A 20,882-nucleotide genomic window follows, 5' to 3' on the forward strand; every position below is an offset into this window, starting at 1 on the left:
GAGTCAAGGAATATTTACATGCAGATGATGATATTACTCTCCCAGTGTATATTTTTTTAGGCGAGTTCATAGTAAATGCTTTGCCTTTTTGACATGTGATCAACTAAAGAACAAGAAAGATTTAGGACCTCCCCTATAGAGAAACGGAAAATAGTTTGGAGGACTTGCATGTCCTTTTTTATTTATTATGAGAAAATCATAAAAGATCCCGTTTTTTAACCATGCTGTGACTTTCTGCTGAGGGAGAGGGAGAGAGCTGCCCTATTCAGAGTCTGTAATAAGACCTGCTGACAAAAGTGTTGAAGATACAGTCTAATGTGAATTAACAATGAAAAAAAGTTAATTTCACAAACGGCTTGTATTTTTTTTAATACAAACTTTTTTGTCTTTACAGCTCCTTTAAAGGGAATCTGTCATCAGGTTTTTGCCACCTAATCTGAGAGCAGCATAATGTAGGGTTAGAGGCACTGATTCCAGTAATGTGTCACTTACTGGGCTGCTTAGTGTTGTTTTGATAAAATCATTGATTTGTCAGAAGGTAATTATCACTAGATGACTAGTAAGTTCTGTAGGACCCCACCCCCATCACTGATCAGTAGATTTCTGTGTACACTGAGCATGGGCAGAAAGCTGTCAATCAGTGGTGTGGGTGGGGCTATACAGAGCGCAGCATTCAGAGAGCTGCTAGATCTGCAGCTGATAAAACGGTGATTTTCTCAAAATGACAACAAGTAGCTGAAAAAGTGACACATCGCTGGTATCAGGGTATCTGCCCCAATATTGTGCTGCTCTCAGATGAGGCAGCACAATTAATATTATGCCAAATTAATTTCCCGTGAACTATCACATGATCTATCACAGGGGATCATGTGACATGTCACGTGATAAATCAGGTGGGGGGGGGGCGCGCCTTCTAAACTGCCCGGGGCCCTTGCTACTCTTAATCCACCCCTGACTAAGAGGATTGTTTGGTGCATCCGGTCCAGGTTTTATCGGCAGCCTGAGAGTTTGGCGGGTCTGGCAGCCCACATACCCCACCTCTGGGTGTGGTTAACATGTTAAGCTGGAGTCCATTATTTGACACATGGTCTGTGTATGGAGGGAGAAGGCCTCCTGTATGGTACATTCTTACTGAGCCGGTGTACTGGATGCTATCCAGCCAGTGTGACCAGGACTGGCTCTCAAGAGACTTTGTCAAAAGAACTGTTTACTTTGTTTTGCCTGCACTGAAGGCTGTTTATTTTTCCTTTGATTATGGCTGGTTTATGAAGCAGCAATAAACCAGCATGGACATTGAGATGGAAACGTTTCCTGTTTTGCCTCCTGATGCACCCAAGTGAGTAGGAATCACTGCATATCCTGGATGAAGACAGCCATAAGCCAGCAAGCGACATCAGACAAAATGGAGGACCTGATTAAACATCTGATGTAAGACCAGCAGCAGCAACAGATGACTTATCAGGAGACATGCTGCTTATGCTATAGATCTAGCAACAGTAGCACCAAAAGCAGTTCCAGCAGCAGATGCAGCAGCAACAAGACCAGCACCGACAACAGCAGCAGCAGATCGATTTGCTCACAGAGGCAGTTAGTCGCACAGAACAGCTTCGACTCCAAGGTCAGTGGATGATTTTTCCATCCGGAAGGCGGTAAGGAGAGTCCTGCAGAAAATGACCCCGGGTGATGACATAGAGGCCTTTTTGTCCATTTTTGCTGAGCGGGAGAAACTTCTGCCAGAGCAATGGGCAGAGGTGCTGGTGCCATACTTGACAGGGGACTCCCAGAAGGCCTACTACGACTTTGACTTGAAAGACGCCAGGGAATATGGCAAGTTAAAAACTGAACTTTTGGTGTGCTTTGGGATGACGATGACTGTCAGGGCGAAGCGGGTCCACTACTGGGCATATCACCGTGACAAACCCCCTCACTCCCAAATGTTTGTCCTACTTCACCTGATCCAAAAATCGCTGCAGTCGGAGTCCTCTACCCCTGCGCAGATGGTAGAGAGACTGGTGATGGACCGGTTCGTGCACTCCCTTCCAAGGCCAATACAGACTTGAGTTGTCCAGGGTGATTCCCAGAATCCGATGAACTGGTCGTACTGGTCAAGAGGCATCAGGGGGTTCAGGGTCCCTTGTGAAAGCAGCCCACTCCATACTGGGGGTCTCAACAGGGGGCAGAGGCCCAAATGTGGTGGAGCGCCCAAGATCCAAAGGGGCGGAAGAGGTAATGCCGAAGGTCCCTGCTGGCACTATTATCTGCTGGAAATGATACTGCTATTCATACTATGTATATCCGGCCTGCAGTGTGAATGGTCCAACCAGCGAGGGGCCATAAGCTAGTCCCTTAAAGGTAAATGGATAGCAAGTAAATGGACTGATAGATTCAGGGAGTTTGGTGACCCTCGTGAGGGCCACACTTGCTCTCCAGCTCATCCCTGGGAAGAAGCTTTGGCATCTGCTGCATTCATGAGGATGCTAAAGATTATCCAGTGGCCAAAGTGGACATTGAAATGACCCCAGCTACTGAGTCCCACGAGGTCGCCGTCATAGTCCAGGACTTATTGCACCTCATCATCATAGGCTGGGACTTTTGTTTGTTTTGGGATCTGTGAAGGAAGGGGACAGGGCTCGGTTGCTCGGATAAGAAATAGGTCGGCCCTAAAGAAGTATCACCACACCAAGACTCTGATGGGTTTCCCTTCTGTGTCCTTGTGGGGGATGAGGCGGTAGTGCCCCCTGAGGCCGGCATTCCTGAGCATAGGGACCTAACGCTAAGTGAAGCATTCAATAATGTAACAGTCATAAATGGTATAGCGCAGGAGCTGGGGGCTGACATCAGGTTTCCCTATTTTATGTTGAGAGGGGACTTATTGTACAGGGTTATGAAAGTAAGGGAAGAGATAGTGGAACAGTTATTGGTACCTGGATACTATAGACGGAGGGTGTTGGACATGGCGCATTCACATGTCCTTGGTGGCCATCTGGGGGTGGACAAAACTCAAGAATGGATCATGCAGATGTCACTGGGAAATCTTAAAGTATTGCAGGTCCTGTCTCACATACCAGCTAACCACCCCCACTTCTCACTTGCAAAGTCCTCTTGTGCCATTACCCATCATAGAAGTGCCATTTGAGAGAATTGCCATGGACCTGATCGGTCGTCTGGTTAAATCTGCTCGTGGGCATCAACATATATTGGTCATTTTGAACTATGCTAAGTGATACCCTGAAGCGATTCCTCTGAGAAACTCCTCGGCAAATAGTATTGCCCACGAGTTGGTCCACGTTTTTTTCCTGGACAGGATTACCGAGGGAGATCTTGACTGACCAAGGAACACCCTTTATGAGTAAGGTGATCAGGGAACTGTGTAAGGCCCTGCAAATTACACAACTGAAGACATCAGTATACCATCCTCAGATAGATGGCCTTGTGGAAAGATTCAATAAAACAATGCTTAGGAAGGCTATAGAAAAAGACAGTAGAGACTGGGACTGTCTCCTACCGTATCTGCTGTTCTCTATCCGGGAGGTTCCACAGGCCTCTACTCGGTTCTCTCCAATCGAACTCCTGTGTGGCCGACATCCGCGGGGTCTCCTGGATGTAGCAAAGAAAACCTGGGAGGCCGAAGTCATGCCCCACAGGAGCGTCATCGAGCATGTCGCACAGATGCAGGAGAGGATTGCGAAGGTGATGCCCATCATAAAACAACATCTCCTCCAGGCAGAAGAAGCTCTAGCTATGGTCTACAACCGGTCAGCCTGAGTGAGGCAGTTTAAACCTGGGGACCGAGTCCTCGTCCTAATTCCCACCGTGGAGAGTTCTTGACCAAGTGCCGAGGGCCTTATGAGGTGGTGGAAAAGGTTGGTGAAGTGAATTACATGATTCATCAACCAGGAAGACGAAAGCCATACCAGGTCTACCACGTCAATCTCATCAAGCCGTGGCAGTTCAGAGAACCTGTTGAAACTCCTTGTTTGCTGGTCAAGCCAGAAGCCGAGGTTGAAGGAGTCGCAATAGCAGAGACGTTGTCGAAGGGCCAAAAACAGCAGTGTCAGGAGTTGCTGCACCAGAACAGGGACCTGTTAATGGAATTGCCGGGGTGTATAAAGGTCATAGAACACAAGGTTCTGACGGAACCCTATGTGTGGGTGAACTTGAAGCCCTATCAAATTCCCAAGTCCTGACAAGAGCTCATCTCCAAGGAAGTAAGTCGTATGTTGAAACTCGGACTCATTGAGGAGCCCAAGAGTAGATGGTGTAGCCCGATTGTCCTGGTTTCAAAACCCGATGGCAAGTGGAGATTCTGCAATGACTATAGGTAGCTGAATAAAGTTTGCAAGTTCGACGCATATCCTATGCCGTGTGTCCATGAGCTGATCGAGAGACTTGGGTCGGCAAGGTACAGAACCACCTTGGATTTAACTAAGTGATATTGGCAAATTCCCATGTCACAAGAAGCCAAGAAGAAGACGGCTTTTTCTACGTCTGACGTCCGGAAGCCATTTGGACTGCCGGGAGCTCTGGCCACCTTCCAGAGGGCCATGGACTGGATCCTTGCACCCCATAAGAATTATGCCGCAGCATACCTGGACAATATTGTAATGTTCAGTTTGGATTGGGGAAGTCATCTGCAAAATGTCCAGGTGGTGTTTGTTGCTCTTAGGAAGGTGCGGTTTTCGATAAATCCCCAAAAATGTGCCATGGGGAAAGAAAAGGTTAAAGATCTATGATGTGTAGTAGGTAGAGGCGGATCAATCCCCAAATCAGTAAAGGGGACGCAATCCAAACCTGGCCAAGACTGCTCTCAAAGAAGCAAGTTAGAACCTTTCTAGGAATACTACAGGAGATTCATCCCAAACTTTGCCCTGATGGCCGCACCCATGAATGAACTTCTTAAGCCTTAAGGCTTAAGGGGATGAAATCAGCTATGGCCAAATGGACTGCGGAGGTAGAGACGGCCTTTCAAGAACTGAAAGTGGCTCTGTGTAAGCAACCGGATGTCGGTTTACTAGCAGTCCTTTCTCAGTAGATACATGAGGAGGAGCACCCTCTTCTCTTCCTGAGCTAAGCATTCCAATGTAGAAAAGGAATGCTTGGCCATAAAGTGGGAGGTGGACACATTATGGTATTATCTGTTAGGGCGAAAATTTTAATTACCATCTGACTATGCCCCACTTAAGTGGATGAAGGAGAAAAAGCCTTACAGGATTTCAGCTTCCATGTGGAATACAGAGCCGAGAAGTTACATGGTTATGCCGATGCCCTCTCGAGAATCCCATGTCTAGTAGAAGAAAGTGCCAAGCCCCACTGCTTTAGGCAGAAGGGGGAGGTATGTAAGGCAGCTACCGGACACACAGTTGATGGGAGGTATGTATAACAGAGATAGTTGTCATTTGTGATGTAATCCTGGAGTATTTCTCTAGCGCACATAGCGCTAAGAGGATTGTTTGGTGCATCTGGGCGGGTCTGACTGCCCACATACCCCACCTCTGGGTGTGGTTAACATCTTAAGATGGAGTCCGTTGTTTGACACATGGTCTGTGTGTGGAGAGAGAAGGCCTTCTGTATGGTATATCCAGACTGAGCCGGTAGACTGGATGCTATCCAGCCAGTGTGACCAGGACTGGCTCTCAAGAGACTTTGTCAAAAGAACTGTTTACTGTGTTTTGCCTGCACTGAAGGCGGATTATTTTTCCTTTGATTATGGCTGGTTTATGAAGCAATAAACCATCTTGGACATTGGAATGGAAACGCTTCTTGTTTTGCCTCCCGACGCAAACAAGTGAGTAGCATTCCCATTCTATCTATCTGTGTATCTATCCATCAATCTATCAATCTATCTGTAGGCATTATGTATATACCTAAATATACAGTATATATTTTTCTATATAAGAAGAAATCTTTATTTTTAGAGTCACCGTGAATCCATCGGAGTATTTTTTCGGTACACAATGTATCATTCAAAATTAAAACCTATTTTTGGTAAAATATTTGGCTCCATCAGCCGGCATTGATGAGTAGCCAAATCAGTTCCTCGGCTTGTAATATTCTGCACTCTTTAGTGACACCTGAACGATTATACGTATATCACACTCCTCTGTATACAGTTATATACCTGTCTGCTGAGCAGTTCTGTATGCCACATGTGAAATATGCAGGGTTACCAATTACTTATGGAGTGTGATGTTGTCCTGCACCCCTGTGTCTGCTATCTCAGCATTACCCATCCCCCACACCTGCTCAATTCTATATCTTTATGTATACAGTGAGTGCACAGTATATACTGACGCAGAACTCGCTCATTATCAACCTGACTGGTTCTGACACTCCATCAGGTGGATGAATGTGCCAGTGCGGAATATATCCAGTGTTTGTGAGTGCAAGTTAAAGTTGTACCTGCAGAGACACTGCACAATGTCCCCTATCTGGAAAAAGTCCTGGACCTCCGAGACCACCTGAGCCGTACAGATCCAGTGCCTACAGTCCGGCCGGTGCAGATAGAGATACAAGCCCAGGAAGGACAAATAGATGGATAGATGGATAGATAGGTAATAGATGGGTAATAGATAGATAATAGATAGATAGATGATAGATAGATAATACATAGATGATAGATAGATGATAGATAACAGATAGATGATAGATAATAGATAGATAATAGATGATAAATAGATAATAGATAGATGATAGATAGATGATAGATAGATGATAGATAATAGATAGATGATAGATAATAGATAGATGATAGATAGATAATAGATAGATAATGGATAGCTAGATAGATAGATAGATAAAAGATGATAAATAGATGCTAGATACATAGATGATAGATAGATAATTGGATAGATAGATGATAGATAATAGATAGATATTAGGTAGATGATAGATAATAGATACATAGATGATGGATAATTGGATAGATAGATAGATAGATAGATAGCTGATAGATAGATAATAGATAGATGATAGATAATAGATAGATGATAGATAATAGATAGATAATAGGTAGATGATAGATAGATAATAGATAGATAATAGATAATAGATAATAGATAGATAGATAATAGATAGATGATAGATAGATAGATAATAGATAGATGATAGATAGATCATAGATAGATAATAGATAATAGATAGATAATAGATAGATGATAGATAATAGATAGATAATAGATAGATGATAGATGATAGATAATAGATAGATAATAGATAGATAGATAATAGATAGATAATAGGTAGATGATAGATAGATAATACATAGATAATAGATAGATAATAGATAGATGATAGATAATAGATAGATAATACATAGATAATAGATAGATAGATAATAGATAGATAAATGATAGATAGATGATAGATAGATAATAGATAGATAGATAGATGATAGATAGATAGATAATAGATAGATGATAGATAATAGATAGATAGATAGATAGATAGATAGATAGATGATAGATAGATAGATAGATAGATAGAATACAATTAGTGATTTCCGGTTTGTTACTTTCAGATCAGAGTTCCATCTCCTTGAATCTTTATGATGAGGAGCCGACATGGGGTCACTATGTCACTGCTTTTTGTGATGAGGGGATCACATCTGATCCTCATTGTGTAAGTCGGACTCTCATCATCTCATGGGGATGTAACATTTGTCCTCAGATCCTGGATATAAGGAAGCAGCAGCTTTTCTTCTATTCCTCTCTGCTGTGTGATTTCTGGCAGCACATAAGACAAGTTGCTGGTTTGTAGCGGATCTATTTTGGGAGGCGGTGGCTTCTGTCGCCATTTTTTACTCGCGAAGCTTCATGTTGTTCCATTAGCGGCCGGGAGCAGAAATCAAAGTCCCAAACCAGAGAGAAGCCGCCCCCATATATATAACACCGGACAATAGAGACCGGATCCCAGGAGAGTCAGAATGTCATGTACAGACGGCTACATTGTATCAGCAGGAATGTGCAGCTCTGAACATGGATAGGCTGAGATACACGGCTCAGCAGACAGTATCACACAGGAGAGGATTAGATACACGGCTCAGCAGACAGTATCACACAGGATAGGATTAGATACACGGCTCAGCAGATAGTATCACACAGGATAGGATTAGATACACAGCTCAGCAGACAGTATCACACAGCATAGGATTAGATACACGGCTCAGCAGACAGTATCACACAGGATAGGATTAGATACACGGCTCAGCAGACAGTATCACACAGGATAGGATTAGATACACAGCTCAGCAGACAGTATCACACAGGAGAGGATTAGATACACAGCTCAGCAGACAGTATCACACAGGATAGTATTAGATACACAGCTCAGCAGACAGTATCACACAGGATAGGATTAGATACACAGCTCAGCAGACAGTATCACACAGGATAGGATTAGATACACGGCTCAGCAGACGGTATCACACAGGAGAGGATTAGATACACGGCTCAGCAGACAGTATCACACAGGATAGGATTAGATACACGGCTCAGCAGACAGTATCACACAGGATAGGATTAGATACTCGGCTCAGCAGACGGTATCACACAGGATAGGATTAGATACACAGCTCAGCAGACGGTATCACACAGGAGAGGATTAGATACACGGCTCAGCAGACGGTATCACACAGGAGAGGATTAGATACACGGTGCAGCAGACAGTATCACACAGGCTAGGATTAGATACACGGCTCAGCAGACAGTATCACACAGGAGAGGATTAGATACACGGCTCAGCAGACAGTATCACACAGGATAGGATTAGATACACTGTTCAGCAGACAGTATCACACAGGAGAGGATTAGATACACGGCTCAGCAGACAGTATCACACAGGATAGGATTAGATACACGGTGCAGCAGACAGTATCACACAGGCTAATATTAGATACACGGCTCAGCAGACAGTATCACACAGGAGAGGATTAGATACACAACTCAGCAGACAGTATCACACAGGATAGGATTAGATACACGGTGCAGCAGACAGTATCATACAGGATAGGATTAGATACACGGCTCAGCAGACAGTATCACACAGGAGAGGATTAGATACACAGCTCAGCAGTTGGTATCACACAGGAGAGGATTAGATACACGGTGCAGCAGACAGTATCATACAGGATAGGATTAGATACCTGGCTCAGCAGACAGTATCACACAGGATAGGATTAGATACATGGTGCAGCAGACAGTATCACACAGGATAGGATTAGATACACGGTGCAGGAGACAGTATCATACAGAATAGGATTAGATACACAGCTCAGCAGACAGTATCACACAGGAGAGGATTAGATACACGGCTCAGCAGAGAGTATCACACAGGATAGGATTAGATACACGATGCAGCAGACAGTATCACACAGGATAGGATTAGATACACAACTCAGCAGACAGTATCACACAGGATAGGATTAGATACACGGCTCAGCAGAGAGTATCACACAGGATAGGATTAGATACACGATGCAGCAGACAGTATCACACAGGATAGGATTAGATACACAGCTCAGCAGAGGGTAGCACACAGGATAGCATTAGATACACGGCTCAGCAGACAGTATCACACAGGATAGGATTAGATACACAGCTCAGCAGAGGGTAGCACACAGGATAGCATTAGATACACGGCTCAGCAGACAGTATCCCACAGGATAGGATTACATGCAGTAGCTCAACAACAGTATCACAAATTAAAGGTTTAGCTACAGCAGGTCAAGTATTAGGCGTGTTTCACACGTCCTGATATTTCCAGTACTGGAAAAATCCGTACCGGAGACGTCTGTGTCCGTGTGCCGCATCAGGATCACACATACCGGCGCCTGGGAATCAGTGTACCGTTAGCGCTGTTCCCAAGCACCGGGTGCTGAAAGCTGCCCTCATCATTGTCCCCTGCTTGCCCTGTGATCAGCACCAGCAGGGGACAATGTTGAAAGTAGTATTCTGCTCCCGCAGTCTCCAACTGTAAAAATAAGAATAAAAAAAAAAATCCTTATACTCACCTATCCTAAGTGTCCCCCTCTGTAATCCATATGACCGATCAGCAGGGGAGACGGCGAGAATGACGCGCTGCAGCTAGCGGCTCAGGAGCTGCACTGAAATCAGTGAGTGACAGGACACCGCTCGCTGAGCACATCTCAGGGGCCGCTCGCTGCTGCGTGTCATTCTCCCCGGCGTGAGCGGTCACATGGATTACAGCGGGGGACAGGTGAGTATAAGGATTTTTTATTTTACTCTTATTTTTACAATTGGAGACAGCGGGAGCAGACACTACTACTCTCATCATTGTCCCCTGCAGGTGCTGATAGCAGCGCAAGCAGGGAACAATGAGGGAAGCGTTCAGCACCCGGCGCTTGGGAACAGCACTAACTGTATCGCTGATTCCCAGGCGCCAGTACATGTCACACAGGTGACAGCGGGTAAGAAACTGACACGTCAGCGTGTTTTGCCCACAGACACACGGTCCATGGAAACACACTGACATGTGCACAGACCCAGTCATCTGAATGTCTCTGCGTGTGTCAGTGTCTCCAGTACGTGTGGAAACTGTCACCACAGATACCGGACACACTGACGTGTGAAAGAGCCCTTACAGATCATAGGCTTAGATACAGAAGCTCAACAGACAATAACACACATAAAAGGATTGGATACATGGGCTCAGCAGGCAGTATCACACAATAAGATTGGATACAGCAGCTCTGAAACTGCATCACACAACCGGCTTAGGTACAGCAGTTCATTAGACAGTGTCACACATCATAGGCTTCGATATAGAAGCTCAAAAACAATATCACACATGATAAGCTTAGATACGGCAGCTCAGAAAACTGTATCACACATTATAGGGTTAGGTACTCAACAGAGAGTATCGCACATGAACAGATTAGATACAACAGCTCAGCAGACAGTGACACAAATGATAGACTTAGATACAGTACCTTAACAACAGTATCCCACATCATAAGCATAGATACAGTAGCTCAGCAGACGGTATCACACCGTAGGATTAGATACAGCAAACCCAGTAGACGGTATCACACAATAAGATTAGATACTGCAGTTCAGCAGACAGTATTGTACAGTATACAATTATGGTAAATTGTGCTGTCACCTCTGCTCCAGTCACTTCCAGAGCTGTATTCACAATTTTACCGAACTTCTAAACCACCCTATAGCACAGCTCCCAATGCATGACATCTGTGATTACAGCTTTGGTTGTAACTGGAGAATTAGAACAGTAGATTATTTCCTGTGACCGCAGCTCTGGTTGTGACTGGAGTATATGTGGAGTATTTCCTGTGACTGGAGCTTTGGTTGTGACTGGAGTATTTCCTGTGACTGCAGCTTTGGTTGTGACTGCAGTATAAGTGGAGGATTTCCTGTGACTGCAGCTTTTGTTGTGACTGCAGTATTTCCTGTGACTGCAGCTCTAGTTGTAAGTGGAGGATTTCCTGTGACTTTCCAGTGCATTGTGCAGTGTTTGGATATTACAGCTCGCCTCCGCCTCCTTCTGGATGCACTTTGCCCCCTGCACTTATTATATTCCTATATATCAGACGAGGCCTTGGAGACGTCCATCTGTCCACTGGCTGCACAGAATGTTCCCCGGCTCTGGGCACACAGTGTCATATTAGCGGCTGGTTATATAATGCGGATTATTATTGACTGTTCTACCAGCCATAACACGGCACTAGATAACCGGCGCCTGCCCCGTCACAGCCGTATACTGACGCCCCTGATCTCCACAGGACCTAAGCTTTATGCAAACTGTGCCATGACAGCACTTTTTCCTAATAACAGCGCCACTCTTTCACCATGGCCACGTGTGGTATTGCAGATCAACATCATTTTGGATAGAAGGAGTGGAGCTTTTATGCATAAAAAGAAGAACGATCTCCAGTAGAAACCATTGAAGCGCATGTGACATAAAGATTTTATATCAGAATACAGGTGTGAACACGGCATCTACAAGACAGTAGCACCGGCCGAGGTTTTCCTATACGAAGAAGCTGCAAGTAGAAGCCACCGGTGTCTTTCTGATATCATCTGAACAAGTAGCGAGGCCGCCCGGTGTACGAAGACGTCAATTCTTGTAACACTGTCACAGTTTATCAATCATGAAGCCGATAAGTGAAGTAACAGAAGACTGAACGTGTGCACAGGGGCCAGGGCGTCCTTACATTGTCTACAGCATGTTCATTGTTTGCAGCAGTTTCGCGTGGCTTTTTCAGGGGGTTCCAGGTGGAAACAGAATCTACAGTTTCCGCATCAAATTAATTTGAAAAAAAAATCATTATAAATATCAATCATAGAAACAAAATGACAAGACAACAAGAATAGGAGGTGACGGACCGGTCATCATCCCTGGGATGGGGGGCAATGATCTAGTGGGGGCTTCATGTAAAAGACGCCGCTTCTCATAACCTGAGCGTTTAGGATACAGAATCCATATCAGAAGTTCACAGCTGGTGGATACCCTGAATGCACACGGCCGACCCTGGAGACCCCCATACTCGGCTTAGGAGCCCCCCAGAGCTGATCTGGCTGCGCCGTCGTTCTGCTCTCTGTTTATTGTAATGTTGATTTTTTTGTGTTTTTTGAGTTTTTGTTTGTATCATTTGTGGGTTTAATGTTAAGACGGAATAATCCAAACAGGATGTGATTTATAAATACGGATTCCACAGAAGGATCAGGCGAGGCCGATGTGTCAGGCTGGAGGCCAGCCTCGCTCTGCCTGCTCTCAGGCTTCATGCTGACTATAATATCTGCTTCTTCTGCACTGATGTGGTCAGAGGAAGAAGATCCCACAATATACAGACAATAGGAGAGATATAAATAGTGCCGCCAGATGTATGAAGAGACCGGTCTGTAAAAATGGTGGAAATGGCTGCTGACCTGTAAAAAGAGCTGGATTATAAAGCAGTCAAAGGTGGCTACACGGCTCTGGGGTCAGTAACCGTGGTCTAAACTTACACGGCAATGCCTGCTGTTGGCATTAGTTGTGGTTGGTATCTGAGCACTATATAGCACTATTATGTTGGTGCTTTTACTTGTTCATTGCATGATACTGTTATCCATCCAGACTTTATGTGGCAGTATTATATGAGCCTTGGCAGCATCTCTTATGAGCACTGTATGGTGTCATTATATGATGGCTATATAGCAGTATTACTTATGACGACTATATGGCAGCAATGTATATGAGCACTATATAGCACTATTATGTTGGTGCTTTTACTTGTTCATTGCATGGTACTGTTATCCAGACTTTATGTGGCAGTATTATATGAGCCTTGGCAGCATCACTTATGAACACTGTATAGTGTCATTGTATGAGGGCTATATGGCAGCAATGTATATGAGCACTATATAGCACTATTATGTTGGTGATTTTACTTGTTCATTGCATGGTACTGTTATCCAGACTTTATGTGGCCGTATTATATGAGGCTTGGCAGCATCTCTTATGAGCACTGTATGGTGTCATTATATATATGAGGACTATATAGCAGTATTACTTATGAGGACTATTTGTCAGCATTATATATGAGCACTGTACACCAGCATTTGTTCAATCAGATAGTATTATATCAGTATTACTCTCCAATGTTCTATTATCCATAAAGTATCTCTGGAGCCTCAAATATTTGTCCCATGCCGTCCCTCCCCTGCACAGATTTTAATCATGTGCTGTATGAGAAAACTTTGTTCAAAACTTTTATATTTCAGCAGCATTTTATAGAAGCACTTGGCGCCAATATATATGAACAATGTATAGCGACATTATGTATGAGGACTGTATGGCAGCATTATAAATGAGCAGTATATGGTGGCATTATAAACGAGCACTGTATGGCAGCATTATATACGAGGATTGAATGGCAAATATTATATATGGACACTGTATGGCAGCATTAGATATTAGCACTGTAAGTTGGCATTGCATACAAGCAATATATGGCAGCATTATATATGAGCATTTCACGGTGAAATGATATGTGAGCACTATATGGCAGCATTATATGTGAGCAGGTTTTATATAAGCACTATATGGCAACATTATACTGTATATGAGCACTATAAATTCCTGACACAGCCATGTGTTACCCCTGTTCTCATAGGACCGTGATATACTATTCATTATCACCGTGCACAAGAGAAGAAGTTCAATGACACATTCAGCTCTGCTACAACCACAGGGCTGAATTGTCCTCTCCTTGAGCCACTTGGTCTGGTTTGACCCTTACTTCTTGTGTGTCCCCCGGAGCTCAGTGTGGGGGGTGTTTATTTCCTTCTGGTTCTTAAGGAATAAAAATACTTGTAGAATAAAAACTAAAGTAAAGCAAACAGCGAACAATAAACCGAACTAAGCAGAAGGTGACTGACACCGCCATTAACGCTTTGTCTGCCGAGGGCCGGGGCTACTAGACTGGTGAATCGGGTCCCACAAGATGAGCAACAAAAAGTGTCTGCAGCCGACTCACTGATGAGTTACTTTACCATGGGAAGTGGGATTCGTGAACAGACCCCAGAATAAGCTGCTGGTCTCATAGTGAACGCTCTTCTCGTCTCTTGTGAATTGCAATTTAGAGACAAAAATTGTTGACTCGTTCACAGAATGTTATGGATCCACATACGAGGGAGCATTACCTGCCATAGCTTAATGCAGAGATTACAGCTGCTATGAACTACAACTCCCAGCATGTCCTAACACCACCTGACAGCTTAGTATCTATCAGGGAATGCTGGGAGTTGTAGTTTGACAACACTTGGATTGCTGGTGGTTGTTGTCCCTTGGCCTTGTGCAGCGATCTGATAAACTGTGAGTTAATTCTCTACATTATCTGACAACTTTATGCCAGAAGTCGGATGAGATTCAGGCCCAAGAGAAGTGCCGGAGTATCGGGGGTGCCGAACCATCAAGGTGGCGACAGAATACTGCTGCTACTACAACTACTACGATTACTACTACTACAACTACTATTACTACCTCTAACACCACCATTACAACTACTACTACTATTATTACTACTACACCTCCTATTACTACCTCTAACATCACCATTACAACTACTACTACTACTATTATTACTACTACTACTACTACTACTACAACTACTATTACTACCTCTTACACCACCATTACAACTACTACTATTATTACTACTACACCTCCTATTACTACCTCTAACATCACCATTACAACTACTACTACTACTATTATTACTACTACACCTCCTATTACTACCTCTAACATCACCATTACAACTACTACTACTACTATTATTACTACTACTACTACTACTACTACAACTACTATTACTACCTCTTACACCACCATTACAACTACTACTACTATTATTACTACTACACCTCCTATTACTACCTCTAACATCACCATTACAACTACTACTACTACTATTATTACTACTACACCTCCTATTACTACCTCTAACATCACCATTACAACTACTACTACTACTATTATTACTACTACTACTACTACTACTACAACTACTATTACTACCTCTTACACCACCATTACAACTACTACTACTATTATTACTACTACACCTCCTATTACTACCTCTAACATCACCATTACAACTACTACTACTACTATTATTACTACTACTACTACTACTACTACAACTACTATTACTACCTCTTACACCACCATTACAACTACTACTACTACTATTATTACTACTACACCTCCTATTACTACCTCTAACACCACCATTACAACTACTACTACTACTATTATTACTACTACACCTCCTATTACTACCTCTAACATCACCATTACAACTACTACTACTACTATTATTACTACTACTACTACTACTACTACAACTACTATTACTACCTCTTACACCACCATTACAACTACTACTACTACTATTATTACTACTACACCTCCTATTACTACCTCTAACATCACCATTACAACTACTACTACTACTATTATTACTACTACTACTACTACTACTACTACAACTACTATTACTACCTCTAACATCACCATTACAACTACTACTACTACTATTATTACTACTACTACTACTACAACTACTATTACTACCTCTTACACCACCATTACAACTACTACTACTACTATTATTACTACTACACCTCCTATTACTACCTCTAACACCACCATTACAACTACTACTACTACTATTATTACTACTACACCTCCTATTACTACCTCTAACATCACCATTACAACTACTACTACTACTATTATTACTACTACTACACCTCCTATTACTACCTCTAACACCACCATTACAACTACTACTACTACTATTATTACTACTACTACTACTGCAACTACTACAACTACTATTACTACTTCTAACATCACCATTACAACTACTACTACTACTATTATTACTACTACTACTACTGCAACTACTACAACTACTATTACTACTTCTAACATCACCATTACAACTACTACTACTACTATTACTGCTACTACACCTCCTATTACTAACTCTAACACCACCATTACAACTACTACTACTACTATTATTACTACTACTACTGCTACAACTACTATTGCTACCTCTAACATCACCATTACAACTACTACTACTACTATTACTACTACTACACCTCCTATTACTACATCTAACACCACCATTACAACTACTACTACTATTATTACTACTACTACTGCTACAACTACTATTACTACCTCTAACACCACCATTACAACTACTACTACTACTATTATTACTACTACACCTCCTATTACTACCTCTAACACCACCATTACAACTACTACTACTACTATTATTACTACTACTACACCTCCTATTACTACCTCTAACACCACCATTGCAACTACTACTATTATTACTACTACACCTCCTATTACTACCTCTAACACCACCATTGCAACTACTACTACTACTATTATTACTACTACACCTCCTATTACTACCTCTAACATCACCATTACAACTACTACTACTACTATTACTACTACTACACCTCCTATTACTACATCTAACACCACCATTACAACTACTACTACTACTATTATTACTACTACTACTGCTACAACTACTATTGCTACCTCTAACATCACCATTACAACTACTACTACTACTATTACTAATACTACACCTCCTATTACTACATCTAACACCACCATTACAACTACTACTACTATTATTACTACTACTACTGCTACAACTACTATTACTACCTCTAACACCACCATTACAACTACTACTACTACTATTATTACTACTACACCTCCTATTACTACCTCTAACACCACCATTACAACTACTACTACTACTATTATTACTACTACTACACCTCCTATTACTACCTCTAACACCACCATTGCAACTACTACTATTATTACTACTACACCTCCTATTACTACCTCTAACACCACCATTGCAACTACTACTGCTACTATTATTACTACTACTACTACTGCAACTACTACAACTACTATTACTACTTCTAACATCACCATTACAACTACTACTATTATTACTACTACTACTGCTACAACTACTATTGCTACCTCTAACATCACCATTACAACTACTACTACTACTATTACTACTACTACACCTCCTATTACTACATCTAACACCACCATTACAACTACTACTACTATTATTACTACTACTACTGCTACAACTACTATTACTACCTCTAACACCACCATTACAACTACTACTACTACTATTATTACTACTACACCTCCTATTACTACCTCTAACATCACCATTACAACTACTACTACTACTATTATTACTACTACTACTACTACTACTACTACTACTATTACTACCTCTTACACCACCATTACAACTACTACTACTATTATTACTACTACACCTCCTATTACTACCTCTAACATCACCATTACAACTACTACTACTACTATTATTACTACTACACCTCCTATTACTACCTCTAACATCACCATTACAACTACTACTACTACTATTATTACTACTACTACTACTACTACTACAACTACTATTACTACCTCTTACACCACCATTACAACTACTACTACTATTATTACTACTACACCTCCTATTACTACCTCTAACATCACCATTACAACTACTACTACTACTATTATTACTACTACTACTACTACTACTACAACTACTATTACTACCTCTTACACCACCATTACAACTACTACTACTACTATTATTACTACTACACCTCCTATTACTACCTCTAACACCACCATTACAACTACTACTACTACTATTATTACTACTACACCTCCTATTACTACCTCTAACATCACCATTACAACTACTACTACTACTATTATTACTACTACTACTACTACTACTACAACTACTATTACTACCTCTTACACCACCATTACAACTACTACTACTACTATTATTACTACTACACCTCCTATTACTACCTCTAACATCACCATTACAACTACTACTACTACTATTATTACTGCTACTACTACTACTACTACAACTACTATTACTACCTCTAACATCACCATTACAACTACTACTACTACTATTATTACTACTACTACTACTACTACTACAACTACTATTACTACCTCTTACACCACCATTACAACTACTACTACTACTATTATTACTACTACACCTCCTATTACTACCTCTAACACCACCATTACAACTACTACTACTACTATTATTACTACTACACCTCCTATTACTACCTCTAACATCACCATTACAACTACTACTACTACTATTATTACTACTACTACACCTCCTATTACTACCTCTAACACCACCATTACAACTACTACTACTACTATTATTACTACTACTACTACTGCAACTACTACAACTACTATTACTACTTCTAACATCACCATTACAACTACTACTACTACTATTATTACTACTACTACTACTGCAACTACTACAACTACTATTACTACTTCTAACATCACCATTACAACTACTACTACTACTATTACTGCTACTACACCTCCTATTACTAACTCTAACACCACCATTACAACTACTACTACTACTATTATTACTACTACTACTGCTACAACTACTATTGCTACCTCTAACATCACCATTACAACTACTACTACTACTATTACTACTACTACACCTCCTATTACTACATCTAACACCACCATTACAACTACTACTACTATTATTACTACTACTACTGCTACAACTACTATTACTACCTCTAACACCACCATTACAACTACTACTACTACTATTATTACTACTACACCTCCTATTACTACCTCTAACACCACCATTACAACTACTACTACTACTATTATTACTACTACTACACCTCCTATTACTACCTCTAACACCACCATTGCAACTACTACTATTATTACTACTACACCTCCTATTACTACCTCTAACACCACCATTGCAACTACTACTACTACTATTATTACTACTACTACTACTGCAACTACTACAACTACTATTACTACTTCTAACATCACCATTACAACTACTACTATTATTACTACTACTACTGCTACAACTACTATTGCTACCTCTAACATCACCATTACAACTACTACTACTACTATTACTACTACTACACCTCCTATTACTACATCTAACACCACCATTACAACTACTACTACTATTATTACTACTACTACTGCTACAACTACTATTACTACCTCTAACACCACCATTACAACTACTACTACTACTATTATTACTACTACACCTCCTATTACTACCTCTAACATCACCATTACAACTACTACTACTACTATTATTACTACTACTACACCTCCTATTACTACCTCTAACACCACCATTACAACTACTACTACTACTATTATTACTACTACACCTCCTATTACTACCTCTAACACCACCATTACAACTACTACTACTATTATTACTACTACTACACCTCCTATTACTACCTCTAACACCACCATTACAACTACTACTACTATTATTACTACTACTACTGCTACAACTACTATTACTACCTCTAACACCACCATTACAACTACTACTACTACTATTATTACTACTACACCTCCTATTACTACCTCTAACACCACCATTACAACTACTACTACTATTATTACTACTACTACACCTCCTATTACTACCTCTAACACCACCATTGCAACTACTACTACTACTATTATTACTACTACTACTACTGCAACTACTACAACTACTATTACTACTTCTAACATCACCATTACAACTACTACTACTACTATTACTGCTACTACACCTCCTATTACTAACTCTAACACCACCAATACAACTACTACTATTATTACTACTACACCTCCTATTACTACCTCTAACACCACCATTACAACTACTACTACTACTACTGCTACTACTATTATTACTACTACTACTGCTTACAACTACTACTACTACTATTATTACTACTACACCTCCTATTACTACCTCTAACACCACTATTATAACTACTACTACTACTACTATTACTACTACTACACCTCCTATTACTACATCTAACACCACCATTACAACTACTACTACTATTATTACTACTACTACTGCTACAACTACTATTACTACCTCTAACATCACCATTACAACTACTACTACTATTATTACTACTACTACACCTCCTATTACTACCTCTAACACCACCATTACAACTACTACTACAACTACTACTACAACTACTATTACTACCTCTAACACCACCATTACAACTACTACTATTATTACTACTACACCTCCTATTACTACCTCTAACACCACCATTACAACTACTACTACTACTATTATTACTACTACTACACCTCCTATTACTACCTCTAACACCACCATTACAACTACTACTACTACTACAACTACTACTACAACTACT

This window comes from Phyllobates terribilis, unplaced genomic scaffold (genome assembly GCF_046119375.1).
Source record: "Phyllobates terribilis strain yellow unplaced genomic scaffold, ASM4611937v1 Scaffold_5__5_contigs__length_657084704, whole genome shotgun sequence".
NCBI lineage: Eukaryota > Metazoa > Chordata > Amphibia > Anura > Dendrobatidae > Phyllobates > Phyllobates terribilis.